This window comes from Haliaeetus albicilla, chromosome 17, assembly GCF_947461875.1.
Source record: "Haliaeetus albicilla chromosome 17, bHalAlb1.1, whole genome shotgun sequence".
Classification (NCBI taxonomy): domain Eukaryota; kingdom Metazoa; phylum Chordata; class Aves; order Accipitriformes; family Accipitridae; genus Haliaeetus; species Haliaeetus albicilla.
In genome coordinates this window covers 31611662-31626068 of record NC_091499.1, presented here as the reverse complement: position 1 = coordinate 31626068, position 14407 = coordinate 31611662, and positions in this window count along the sequence as shown.

Genomic DNA, 14407 nt, shown 5'->3' with positions numbered 1-14407 from the left:
CCGACCCCGTGGCCTTTGACCTCTGGCCCGTGACCTTTGACCCCCGACCCCGTGGCCTTTGACCCCCTGCCCGTGACCTTTGACCCCGACCCCTTGACCTTTGACCCCGACCCCTTGACCTTTGACCTCTGGCCCGTGACCTTTGACCCCGACCCCCTGACCTTTGACCCCCGGCCCCTTGACCTTTGACCCCGGCCCCGTGACCTTTGACCCCGGCCCCGTGACCTTTGACCCCGACCCCTTGACCTTCGACCTCTTGCCCGTGACCTTTGACCCCGACCCCTTGACCTTTGACCCGACCTCGTGACCTTTGACCCGTGACCTTTGACCCCCGACCCCGTGACCTTTGACCCCGACCCTTGACCTTTGACCCCGACCCCTTGACCTTTGACCCCGACCCCTTGACCTTTGACCCCCGACCTTCGACCCCCGACCCTTTGACCTTTGACCCCCGACCCCGTGACCTTTGGCCCCGACCCCGTGACCTTTGACCTTTGGCCTGTTGACCTTTGGCCCGCGACCCTTTGACCGCTGATCCCCGACCTTTGACCCCCCCGCCCCTGTGACCTTTGACCCCGTGGCCTTTGGCCTTTGACCCGTGGCCTTTGCCCCCCTGACCCGTGCCCTTTGACCCTCCCCCGGTGACATTTCACCCCAGACCTCGGCCACCCCTGACCCCGTGAGCTTTGACCTTTAACCCCCGCCCCGTGACCTTTGGCCCCCTGACCCCGTGAGCTTTGATCCGGACTTGGTGATCTGTGACCTTTGAGCTCGACCCTTGAACCTTTGAGCTTTTACCCCGACCCCGGTGACCTTTGACCGTAACCCCATGGGCTCTGATCTTTGACCCTGTGACCTTTTACCCCTGACCCAGTGACCTTTCATATTTCACCCCTGCCCCCGGTGACATTTGACCCCAGACCCCTGTGACCCCTGACCCCACGAGCTTTGACCCTGACTTGGTGACCCTTGACCCCCACCCCTGACCTTTGAGCTTGACCCTTCAACCTTTGCGCTTTTGCCCCCCTGACCCCGGCGACCTTTGACCCCGTGAGCTTTGACCTTAGTGACTTTAGACCCCTGACCCCATGAGCTTTGACCCCTGGGCCTGGTGACCTATGGCCTCCGAGCCCTTGCCTTTGACAGAGTTAAGCACAGCAGTACTGCACATTTTAAAGTTAAAGCACTGCCCTACTGCAACGTTGCCGTGGAAAATGGTTTCTGCCCTGGGAGTAAATTGTTTAACTTCATCTTATAGCTCTTTACTCCCAGAGACTGAGCCAGCGGCTAGTGCGGTTTTGTTTTAAATTTAAGTTTTACAATACCAACTTCAAAGTTTTGTAATACATTTTTACAATCGCAACTTCAAAAGATGCACTAGGAAATGACGTCTGCTGTGATACTAAATTTTTTTAATTAAAAACTTCTTTACTTACACTCAGCAGCAGTGCCATATTCTATTACTTTTTTTTGTTAATATTTTATGTAATTTCAACGTTTTACAGAGCTTTTTCCACCCTATCAGTCTTGTCCACATTCCTCACTGCCCTTATGTCCGTCGCTACCCGTCCAGAAGTTTTACTGCCCGAGGTGACGTTACCTCCACCGTCCCTGGTCCCAAGCAAAAAACAAGGGAGCTCCACTCCTCTTCACACACTGTCCACTTCCACACTTAGACATAAAAATTATAAATAACATTAGATCACCTCAATATTTTACAAACACACCATGGAATAATAAAGTTACACTCACCCGCTTTACAACCCTGGCCTACTCCATGCTGGCCATCTAGTCCAGCTCCCCCCACCCTTCGCCCGCAAAATCCTCAACTGTCTTCCAAAGACCAGCCGCAGACCAACCTAATTCCCTGCACTCGGTGGCAATTACCAGGTTCCAGGGGGGCGCTCCACAGGAGCTCTGTTCCTGGCAGCCTTGAAAAAAAATCGCCCTGCCTGCCAGAACCCCGGCCCAAGCCTGACCCCCATCCAAACATTGGCCATGACCATTGTCTCACAGAGCAGCCAGGACCAGAAAAAAAAAAAAAAAAAAAAAAGCCACCCAGCTGGGTTTTTTTATTCTAATTGTATTTTATTGTTTCCTAATTGCCTAACAAACATCTCTACCTCCACCCTGCAAGAGACCACTAAAAAGCTAAACCACATAACCCTACAACGTTACGCACATTCACAACACACCACTCATTCAGATCACACGCACACTAGCCCTCGCTCTCAACTAACCCATCCTGCCGCCAAAGGGTGTCAAGGGGCCATCGCCCCTTACCCGCAGCACCCGGGGCCTCAAAAAGCACCCTGCCTGCAAAAACCCTGGCCCCAGCCCAACCTCCTTCCAAGCTCCCCACAAACTGCCCTTCCGTTACAGCAACGCTTCAACACGCACCATCTGCACCATACATAGATTTTCAACCAGATACTGAGCTTTCATAGTGGCACTTGTCACAGTCCAACCTCCGTAGCAGCCACATCGCCTAAACGCAAGGTTCCTTCAAATGCCTCGTGCCCCGTGATCACCTGCAAAACCAACGCACAAAACTCTTGAATACAAACTTCACCCTCGGCATAAAAAAATCCTCCACAGCTCCACACTCCTGCTTCGCACCTATTCCAAAAACAAAAACCTCAATGCCTTAACCATTTCTAGAAGCTTACCACAAAGTGTCCACATAAACAAATATTAACACCCATGCCCACTCACTGCCTTACTATATTCTACCTCACAATCTACTTGCAATCCACTCCCCTACTGACATGCAATGACTCAAAAATCATTTAACCCTCAATGCTGACAAACTAGGCACATCGACGTTTCACCCGTAGATTCTTATCGCTGTTCCACCTACCCCTGACTCTACAGCCCCGGGCAGAGCAGCTCCAAGCCAAACACACCCGTGCACAAACACACACAACACGGAACACTACCGACAAGGCGATTCAAAGAGAGAGAAAACTCTCGGCAAGAAGAATGACGACCCCCGGACGGGAGGCGCCATCCGGCAAATTGACCTACAGCGCCCAAAACCACAAAGCGAGGAGGCTCTACGACAGCCCCAAAGAAGAAGAGGCAAAAGTAAGGGCCCGTTACAAGATCAAGCCCGTCAAAACCAAGATGATGGATGCGCCAGAAGCCTGGCGTCGAGACCTAAGGATGTCAGGATACGGGGAAGAAGTCCCAGTCCGAGAAAACGGACGGCTAGAGAGCAGAGCTGCCAAAGCAGCCCGGAAGAGCGCCGCAAAAGAGGACCGACCGGAACCCGCCGAGACCGATCCACGCTTTAGAGCTCCGAGCGCAAGAAAAGAAGCACCCGACTGGCACAGTGCCGATGAGTAAGGGCATTCGAGACCCTAGGGACGGCGCCCGAAGCGCATGCCGCGCTCCCCGAGCGCAAAGACTGATGATGGCATTGAGACCCGAGGAAGATCGAAGGCACACAAGACAGATTACACAAACTACACACCACCACGGACACAGGCTGGAACTGCCCTGCCCGGCACACGCTGCTCTCGGGCTCAAAAGCAACCCGCTCCCTTCATCTGCCCAAACAGGACTGCTCCTGGACAGCCCTGCCCTCCTACTCTCACTTTAAAACACCTCCCTGCAATTCCCAGCTGTATCCCTTCCTCCCAGCCTCCCCCCAGCCCGGGTCCCTCAACTTAGCTTGCAGAGGGCCCAGGGTCCGAATCCATCCTCCACAAAACCACACGGGCTGACTGGGATGTTCCTCAAGGGGACACATTGCTCTTCAACATCTGCAACGAAAAAAACAAACAAGCAAACAAAAAAAACCCAATCAGAAAAGGCAGTAAGCATCCCGCTGGCCAACGCCAACTACTTCCCCAACTCCCCCCTCCTCACAAGTGCCACCGCGTTCGCTTCCCCGCTCATTCCAGAGTCAGACCCTGCAGCCGTCGTCACTCGTGGTACCTAAGGTACCAAGAGACACCAGGTTAGCGTGGCACTCATGAGAAGTCATCGGCCCCACGCTCCTCCTCACTAATCCACAGCTCACCTCAAACGCTCACCCAATTCAAAGATAGCCCACACAGCGCCTCCAGAACGGAAGGTAAATGCTTAACCGAGCAGCCCCACAATACTTCGCTATTCAACACCGACCCGGCCGACGACCGCCTCACCTTCTCGGACCCCTCACCGGCATGCAGCTTTGCAGGAGACCTTAGAGCAGACTTCACGGTACGTAAAGGGTGCCTATAAGAAACCTGCAGAGGGACTTTTTACAAGGGTGTACAGCAATAGGACAAGGCGGTAACGGCTTCAGTCCTAAGGAGGGTACATTTAGTTTAGGCATTAGGAAGACGTTTCTCACTAGGGGTGGCGAGGCACTGGAACGGGTTGCCCAGAGAACCTGCGGATGCTCCCTCCCTGGAAGCATTCAAGGCCAGGTCAGATGGGGCTTTGAGCAACCTGGTCTCGCGGAAGGCGTCCCTACCCATTGCGGGGGGATTGGAACTAGAGGATCTTTATGGTCCCTTCCAACCCAAACCACTCTACGATGCTATGACATCCAAACCCAACTGCAAAACTCATCTGAGAAGGGCTGGTGAACCCTCCTCCCTTTCCCCAGCAGTCCCAAAACTTTAGAAACCCCTTTTCTTCTCCTCAACTGTCAGGAGAGGACCCCACTGCTTCCTGACACCTCCTGCCCTCCATTCGCACCCCTGAACCCCCTTCAGTGGCTACTCTCAGGAGCCGCTCTTCTGAGCCACATCCCAAATTCTGGGGGCACCTCCTAACCTACAGTTTCACAGAGACCCTGAGCTCTGCTACATGCCCACAAAATAAAGTCAAGTCCCAAGGCTTGTAATCTACGAGGGGCCTGCCACAAGCTGCAAAGATTCTAGGGACAACATGGCATTCTGTGGGCAATGAGGAAAGGCATCCCAGACCCTGAAAGGCACTGTGCCTCACGGCCCTTCTGCTTTCTTCAGAAATACTAAATCTCCATATACAAATACATACAAGATGCTCACCCTAACCCCTGCTAAACAATGTCACCATCGGTCCCGTTAAGAGAGATATCAGCAACTTACACGGCATACAGCAGAACTAGTGAAAAAACCAAGGCTCCTTTTTCAAAAAAGCTGGGAATTCCAGGGAAACACAATGCATGAAGAATTAAAAAAAAAAAAGAACAAACAACGCATACTATTAAACCATCTTTCTACCCCTGAACACTCAAAACAAAATTACTGACCTGAAAAAAAGAAAGGAAAACAAAAAAAAAAAAGGCTGCATACAAGCGTTACTTTCTACCACACATGCTGCTGAACCTTGACTGGTCCTGAAGCTCTTACCTCAGGCAGACACCTCTTCCCAAAGGGCTGAGCCAGCTCAAAAGCTGCAAAGGACTCAAGCAAGAGCTGAGCACCAACACCAGAGAAACCCAGGAGCACAAGGAGCTCCCTCAGCAGAGGCTGTGGCTCAAATAGCCCCAGCCTCCGCCCACCACCCTTAGCACAATCACCTGGGAAAGGGGAAGGGCAAACCACCAGAAGTTATAAAGTCAGCTGGAGGAGCAGCAGCACTGTTCTCACCTGCCTTAAATTTACAGCAAATGAGACCCTGAACAGAGGAAGGGACACTTACTGGCAACAACGATACCTGCTCCTGTACTACAGCTACAACTATTGCATCGGCCATGTGACCAGGTAAGGAGTTCAACTTAATTTTTCTGAGGCGTAGACAGAAAAAGATACGTGTGTCTCTAAACTAGGTAGGAAATTAGCTCGTTAAATGCAATAACAATGTAGTTATTAAAATCACATCAGTCACTGGCGAGGCCAGCAGACGCAACGGTAACTCGGTGGCTAAGCGCTAGATTGAGGTGGACCGGGAGGTTCCCGAGGCCCAGGAGCCCCGGGGAAGAGCAGAGGGACCGTGCAGAGCCGGCAGCTCTCGCAAGAGAGGCTGATGCGGCGTGGGCATTGCCAGGGGCGACCGTGGGAGATTTAAAGGGCCCTGAGGAGCACCAGCTACCGGGAGCGTGGCAAACAGGGCGTGGTGCGTCAGAAAGGTGTGCTGTGGTGTGGCAGTTCGTGCGGCAGTTCGTGCAGGTAGGGCGCAGCCCCCGCCCCCCCTTCCCAGCTCCAGAAGGCTTACTGAAGCGGTGGGCATCGGCCTCAGAAGGAGACCCCGATATGGCTGCCACTCGGGTGAAAGCCATTGCTAGGAAAAACATGGCGACGCGGACAGAGCTCCCACGTAAACGTGCAGCTGTCCAGGTCTCTGGCCGCAGGGGGTGCCTGAGTCTATCACTGATGCCGGAGGGCAGCGGGGACACCTCTCGTGCGAGATGTGACCAGGTAGATGATCTGCTCAGCCTGGTGGCAGAGCTGAAGGAGGAAGCGGAAAGGTTGAGGAGTATCAAGGAGTGTGAGAGGGAGATAGGTTGGTGGACCCACACCCTACCATCCCTGAGGCGGAGGCAGCAGATGGAGGCTCCGCGAGAAGCGGAGGTTCCCCTGCCCCCTTGCCACCGGGCAGGAGGGGACCTAAGAGATGGAGGGGAATGGATACAGGTCCCTGCTCGGGGAGGCAGGCGAGTCCCCTCCCGGTCTCCCTCACCTTCCCAGTTGCCCCTACGCAACAGGAATGGGGCTCTGGAACTTGAGGACCGGGTCAACGAAGATCAGGGTGTAGGTGAAGCCCTATGCAGGGAGGTGCCTAGGCTCAGTTGGGCAGCCCCACGCATTCTCACAGCCTCTGAAAAAAGAAAAAGGAGGGTAATTGTCATAGGCGACTCCCTTCTGAGGGGGACAGAGGACCCAATATGCAGTCCTGACCCATGCCACAGGGAAGTCTGCTGCCTCCCTGGGGCCCGGTTGAAAGACATTACCGGGGAACTCCCGGGTCTGGTTCGGACCTCTGATTATTACCCATTGCTGGTTGTGCAGGTTGGCAGCGATGAGACTGCAGGGAGAAATCCAAAGGCAATCAAAAGGGACTTCAGGGCACTGGGGCGATTAGCGGAAGGAGCACAGGTAGTGTTTTCCTCAATCCCTTAGTGGCAGGGGAATATACTGAAAGGAACAGGAAACCACACCTGGTGATGATGTGGCTCAGAGGCTGGTGCCATCGGTGGCATTTGGGGTTTTTTGATCACGGGGAGGTTTACACGGCACCGGGCTTGCTAGCGACGGATGGTATCCAGCTATCTCAAAGGGGTAAAAGAATCCTCGCTCGTGAGATGGCGGGGCTCATAGAGAGGGCTTTAAACCAGGTTTGAAGGGGGTAAGGGATAAGACTAGGTGCACCAGAGACGAGCCTGGGGGCAGCGTGCCGACGTTAGGGGTGGATTCGATAGGCCAGCTCGAATGCATCGATGCCAACACACGCAGCATGGGCGATAAACAGGAGGAGCTGGAAGCCATCGTGCAGCAGGATAGATATGACTTAGCCGCCATCACGGAAACACGGAGGGATGACTCCCGTGACCGGAGTGCTGCGACGGATGGCTACAAGCTCTTCAGAAGGGATAGGCAAGGTAGAAGAGGTGGTGGGGTGGCTCTCTATGTTAGGCAGGGTTTGGACTGTACAGAGCTACCCGAGTGTGATGACAAGGTGGAGTGCTTATGGGTGAGGATGAGAGGGAAGGCCGATAAGGCAGATATTGTGCTGGGAGTCTGTTATAGACCGCTCGACGGGGTTGAAGAGATGGATGAATCATTCTACAAGCGGCTGGCAGTAGTCTTAGAAGCGTGTGCCCCTGTTCTCGTGGGGGACTTCAACTTTCCAGACGCCTGCTGGAAATATGCCACAGCAGAGAGTAAATAGTCTAGGAGGTTCCTGGAGTGTGTGGAAGATAAGTTCCCGACACAGGCGGTAGGTGAGCCAACCAGGGGAGGAGCCTTGCTAGATCTATTGTTTACGAACAGGGAAGGACTGGTGGGAGGTGTGACGGTCGGAGGCCTTCTTGGGCTTAGCGACCGTGAAATGATAGAATTCTCAATTCTTGGTGAGGCAAGGAAGGGGGTTAGCAAAACCACCGCTCTGGACTTCCGGAGGGCAAACTTTGGCCTCTTTGAGGCACTGGTCGAGAGAATCCCTTGGGAGACGGTCCTGAAGGGCAAAGGGGTCCAGGAGGGACGGACGTTCTTTAAGAAGGAAATCTTAACAGCTCAGGACCAGGCTATTCCCCCGTGCCGCAAGTCGAATCGCCGAGGAAAACGACGGGCCTGGCTGAACGGGGAGCTTTTTCTAGGAGTCAGGAAAAAAAGGAGAGTTTATCATCTCTGGAAGAGAGGGCGGGCAACTTGGGAGGAGTACAGGGATCTTGTTAGGTCATAGAGAAAGGAAATTAGAAAGACAAAAGCTCAGCTAGAACTAAATCTGTCCGCTGTCGTAAGAGACGACAAAAAATGTTTTTACAAATACGTTAACGGTAAAAAGAATCCCAAGGAGAATATCTGTCCTGCAACGGATACGGAAGGGAACGTTGCCAGCAGAGATGAGGAAAAGGCTGAGGTACTTAATGCCTTCTTTGCCTCAGTCTTTAATAGGGAGACCAGTTATCCTCAGGGTACTCTGCCTCCTGAGCGGGAAGGTGAGGATGAAGAGCAGAATATACCCCCCCCCCGCCTTAATGCAGGAGGAAATAGTTAGTGACCTACTACGCCATCTGGATGCTCACAAATCTATGGGACCAGATGGAATCCATCCCAGAGTACTGAGGGAACTGGCAGAGGTGCTTCCCAAGCTGCTCTCCCTCATCTATCGGCGATCCTGGTCAACGGGGGAGGTCCCAGAGGACTGGAGGCTTGCCAACGTGACGCCCATTTACGAGAAGGGTCGGAGGGAGGATCCGGGGAACTACGGGCCTGTCAGCCTGACCTCGGTACCGGGGAAGATTATGGAACGGTTTGTCTTGAGAGCGCTCACGTGGCACGTCCAGGACAAGCGGGGGATTGGGCCCGGTCAGCGTGGGTTTAGGAAAGGCGGGTTCTGCTTGACCAACCTGATCTCCTTCTATGACCGGGTGACCCGCCTGGTGGATGAGGGAAAGGCTGTGGATGTTACCTACCTTGACTTCAGCAAGGCCTTTGATACTGTCTCTCATGGCATGCTCCTTTCCTTGAGAAGCTGTCGTCTCCTGGCTTAGACAAGTGTACTCTTTGCTGGGTGAAAAACTGGCTGGATGGACGAGCCCAGAGGGTTGCGGTGAATGGGGTTAAATCCGGTCGGCGGCGGGTCGCTAGTGGTGTTCCCCAGGGCTCGGCGTTGGGCCCGGTTCTGCTTAACATCTTAATCGACGATTTGGACGAGGAGATCGAGTGCCCCCTCGGCAAGTTTGCAGACGACACCAAGTTGGGACGCAGGGCCGATCTCCTTGAGGATAGGAAGGCTCTACACAGATATCTGGACAGGCTGGATCGATGGGCCGAGGCCAACTGTATGAAGTTCAACGAGGCCGAGTGCCGGGTCCTGCGCTTTGGTCACGGCGACGCCGTGCAGCGCTATGGGGTTGAGGAAGAGTGGCTGGAAAGCTGCCCGACGGAGAAAGACCTGGGGGTGCTGGTTGACAGCCGGCTGACTATGAGCCAGCAGTGTGCCCAGGTGGCCAGGAAGGCCAACGGCATCCTGGCCTGTATCAGAAATAGCGTGGCCGGCAGGAGCAGGGAGGTAATCGTTCCCCTGTATTTGGCACTGGCGAGGCCGCACCTCGAGTACAGCGTTCAGTTTTGGGCCCCTCGCTACGGGAAAGACGTTGAGTTGCTGGAACGTGTCCGGAGAAGGGCAACCGAGTTGGTGAGGGGCCTGGAGCGTAAGTCTGATGAGGAACGGCTGCGGGAGCTGGGGTGGTTTAGTCTGGAGAAAAGGAGGCTGAGGGGAGACCTTATCGCTCTCTACAACTACCTGAAAGGAGATTGTAGCGAGGTGGGTACTGGTCTCTTCTATCAAGTAACTAGAGATAGGACGAGAGAAAATGGCCTGAAGTTGCGCCAGGGGAGGTTTAGCTTGGATAGCAGAAAAAAATTCTTTACTGAGAGGGTTGTCAGGCATTGGAACAGGCTGCCCAGGGTAGTGATGGAGTCACCATCCCTGCAGGTGTTCAAAACACACGTAGATGTGGCACTTTGGGACATGATTTAGCGGGCGTGGTGGTGTTGGGTTGATGGTTGGACTTAATGATCTTAGAGGTCCTTTCCAAATTTCATGATTCGATTCAATGCGATTTGATTCTATTCTAGGGAGCAGAACAGAGATGTAGCAAGAAAGGAAAAAAAGGAAGGGAGGGAGAACAAAGGGAGAGAGACACAAAGACTGGAAAAAGGACAAAGGGATGGCAGAGGAAAAAAATAGTGATAGGCTGCAGGACAGAGATGGAGGAGTTCAAAAAAGACACAGGGAGCATGACAGAATGAGAGTGAGAAAAAAGGGACAGAGCAGGACAGCACTGGAGGAAAAAACAACTGTGATAGGCTGTGAGAGAGATACGGAGGAAGAAAGAAAAGAGAAGGAACAGATAGCTGGAGAGGGGGATACAGTTAGAAAGGATGGAAGAGGGAACGGAACAGAGAGAAAGACAAGAAAGATGGGCAGAGGGCCAGCAATAGAAGAAAAAAGGGACAGGGATCTGGACAGATGGAGAAAAAAGCAGGAGGAACAGATACAACATGATACGATGGGACAGGAAGTAAGAGAGAGCGACAGATGAGAATAATGACAAGAGATAGAGAGAGACTGTGAGAAACACGGCGGGGGGGGGAGAGAGAGAGATTAGGACCCCTGCACAGAGACAGAAGACATGAATAAAAAGAGTAGGGAGCACCACAAAGGGTCAGAGAAAAACAGGAAGGACAACGGGGACAGTGAGATACAGAATAAAACCCCCCACATGTTATACACATATTATCCAGTAATCAAGCCCATTTCAGAGTTACACAGTACCTCAGCCCCTTTAAGAAAAGTAACACATTGACCGAGCCCAATTCGGCAGCCCACAGAACCCGAGCCAATTTCAAAGGCGGCGCGCCGCGCCCGAGCCCCTTTCGGCGGCGCGCCGCGCCCGAGCCCCTTTCGGCGGCGCGCCGCGCCCGAGCCCCTTTCGGCGGCGCGCCGCGCCCGAGCCCCTTTCGGCGGCGCGCCGCGCCCGAGCCCCTTTCGGCGGCGCGCCGCGCCCGAGCCCCTTTCGGCGCCGCGCCGCGCCCGAGCCCCTTTCGGCGCCGCGCCGCGCCCGAGCCCCTTTCGGCGCCGCGCCGCGCCCGAGCCCCTTTCGGCGCCGCGCCGCGCCCGAGCCCCTTTCGGCGCCGCGCCGCGCCCGAGCCCCTTTCGGCGCCGCGCCGCGCCCGAGCCCCTTTCACAGTTATGTAGCTACGGAGCCAATTTCTAAGTTGGGCAATTACTAGAGCCAGGAACGCATCCCTTTTCTATTAACCCAGCAGCAGCTACATTTACCTCGAGGTATCTACAACTCTCCCTTGGATGCCTAATTCTAACAGACACTTTCCCTTACTTCAACAGCTAAGTTTACCTATGGGCACTAAACGCGCATGCTTGGCTCCACACTTGCCTTTCTGATTGCCATTACTACTGTGATTCTCACAAGGAGACCCAATTACCTGTCTTATTTTCTTTTTTTTGCTTCATTTGGTCTATTACTGATTCCACATACGTTCAGCTAGGTCAGTAGTTACAGTCCAATTCTACAATGTACTTTTTCTACAATATATAGAAAAGACTTATGGCCTCACTGGTCAAATTTTTGACACTATTAGTTTTATTCCTCTTTTAACCATTATTTTTACAAATACATTTTAACTCCAAAAATTTAGCATTACCTTCAGAAGAAACGCCACTATTAGTACGTGCAATTCTCTACGGAGCGGTCTTTTCCACATTCCTCGCTCCCGTTACATCCGTCGCTGCACATCCAGAAGTTTTACTCCCTGAGGTGACATTACCTGCACGATCCCCGTTCCCGGGCAGAAAACGAGTGAGCTCCGCTCATCTTGACAGACTGTCCACTTCCACACCTCGGCACAAAAAAACCTGAAAAGTATCATTACATCACAAACTACAAAGAGCACCCAAATATTTTACAAACCCACCACAGAAAAATACAGTTACACTCACGCACTTCACAACCCTGGCCTGCTCCATGCTGGCCATCTAGTCCAACTCCCCCCACCCTTCGCCCGCAAAATCCTCAACTGTCTTCCAAAGACCATCCACCAAACAACATATTTCCCTGTGCTGACTGGCAATTACCACGTTCCAGGGCAGCGCTCCATGGGAACGCCGTTCCCAGGACCCTTGAAAAAAGTCACCCTGCCTGTGAAAACCCAGGCCCGAGCCGGACCCCAGTCCAAACACTGGCAATCAACATTGCCTCATGGAGCAGCTGGGACCGGGGGGGGGGGGGGAGGGAAACAGGGCGGGGGAGGACACACCAAAACCCAACCCATATCCCAGCTGGGTTTTTTTATTCTAAATTGTTGTTTTGTTTTTTTTTTTCTAATTCCCTGAGAAACATCTCAACTCTACATCCACCCTGAAAGGAAAAAACCAAAAAGGCTAAACCACATAACCCTACAAGGTTAGACACATTCACAACACACCACTCATTCAGATCACACGCACGCCAGCCCTCACTCTCAACTCATCCATCCTACCACCCACAGGCCTCGAGAGGCCGTCACCCCGTGCCTGTGGCACTGGGGGCCTCAAAAATCACCTTGCCTGCAAAAACCCTGGCCCTAGCCCAACCTCCTTCCAACCTCCCCACAAACTGCCCTTCCGTTACACCAATGTTTCAACACGCACCATCATCTCCACCATCCGTGCATTTTCAACCCGATACTTAGCTTTCACGGTGCCACATGGCACAGTCCAACCTCCGTAGCAGCTGTGTCACCTAAACGCAAGGTTCCTTCAAGCACCTCGTGCCCTGTCATCACCTGCAAAAACAACACACAAAGCTTTTCAATAGACACTTCATCCTTGAGAGAGAAGTCCTCCACCGCTTCCCCCCTATTCCCAAAATAACACATCCTCCCAGTCAGTGTCCTCCATGGCACTTGAAAAAACAGAGCATCGCAAACACAGAGCTGTCCCAAAGTTACCGATCGCTCCAAGACCCATCACGCTGCTACTCAGACCTCAAGGCCTTGACTATTTCTACAGACTTGCCACAAAGCATCCGCATAAACAATATGAACACCGTTGCCCAGTTACTGCCTTACTCTATGCTAGCTCACAGTCCAATTGCGATCCCCTCAGCTCCTTGCATGCAAAGAACCCAAAGTCATTAAACCTTCTGTGCTGTCTCTACAATGCCATACAACACACACAGACGAACATAGACCCATGTAATTCACATGCAAATATAATGCCGTACAAGACAGTACTCTTATCTCGGTCAAGACAAAACAACTCAGAGCACTGCCATACCACACAAAACAGAACAGGGCCAATGCAAGAGACTCTCAGATGACAGTCAATACAAGTACAGACCAAAACAATACAAAACCAATACACAACCATAGAAGGCAAGGCAGTCTCTGGTGGCAATCGATACAAGGGCAGAGCGCTGCACTACAAAACACAATGCAGGGCCATGCAACGCGAGACAGTCTCACGTGACAGTCAATACAAATACAGAACAAAACAACACAAGACAAAGGCAAATACAGACCAATACAATGCAAGAAAACTGCAAAACACAGCAAAGCAAAGCAGTCTCATAGAGCCACCGGCCGCATCTTCCTTCCGACTCCACTCACGGACCCACCTCCTTACAGCGCCCTGCTGCCTTCCCTCGTCGCTCTGTGGCACGCATCTTGTCCCTCCGCATCTGAAAAAAAAAAACCAAACCAAACATATTGAACGAGTCACCTGGATGCAGAGCAAGAGCTTCACAACTCCAGAGGTCTTGATTCCATCTACAAAGACCATCTGGAGTCCAGCTACAGCCTGCCATTTAAAAAAAAAACAAACAAACAAAAAAAACAAACAAAAAAACCCCCCACCAACAAAAAATAAAAAAACAGGGCCAAAATTTAAGCCCATCATGTGCAAGACCTAACACCTTATAGAGTCAAATCCTCTTCACTGCCCCTCAACAGCCCCTGCCGCACAGCTCCAATCGTCTCCGTGAAACACTATTGGCACGGCTGTTCGCGCAGCCCACCGATGGCTACTCGAGCCGAGATGACTGTACAACCCTTGCCTAAACAGTCTAGGCGCATCAACATTTGACCCGTAGACTCTTATCGCTCTTCCACCTACCCCTGACTCTACATCCCCGGGCAGAGCAGCTCCAAGCCAAACACACCCGTGCGCAGAACGTCACCATGTGGAACGCTACCAACGATGTGATTCAAAGAGAGAGAAAACTCTCAGCAAGAAGAATGACTCCTAGATGGGAGGCGTC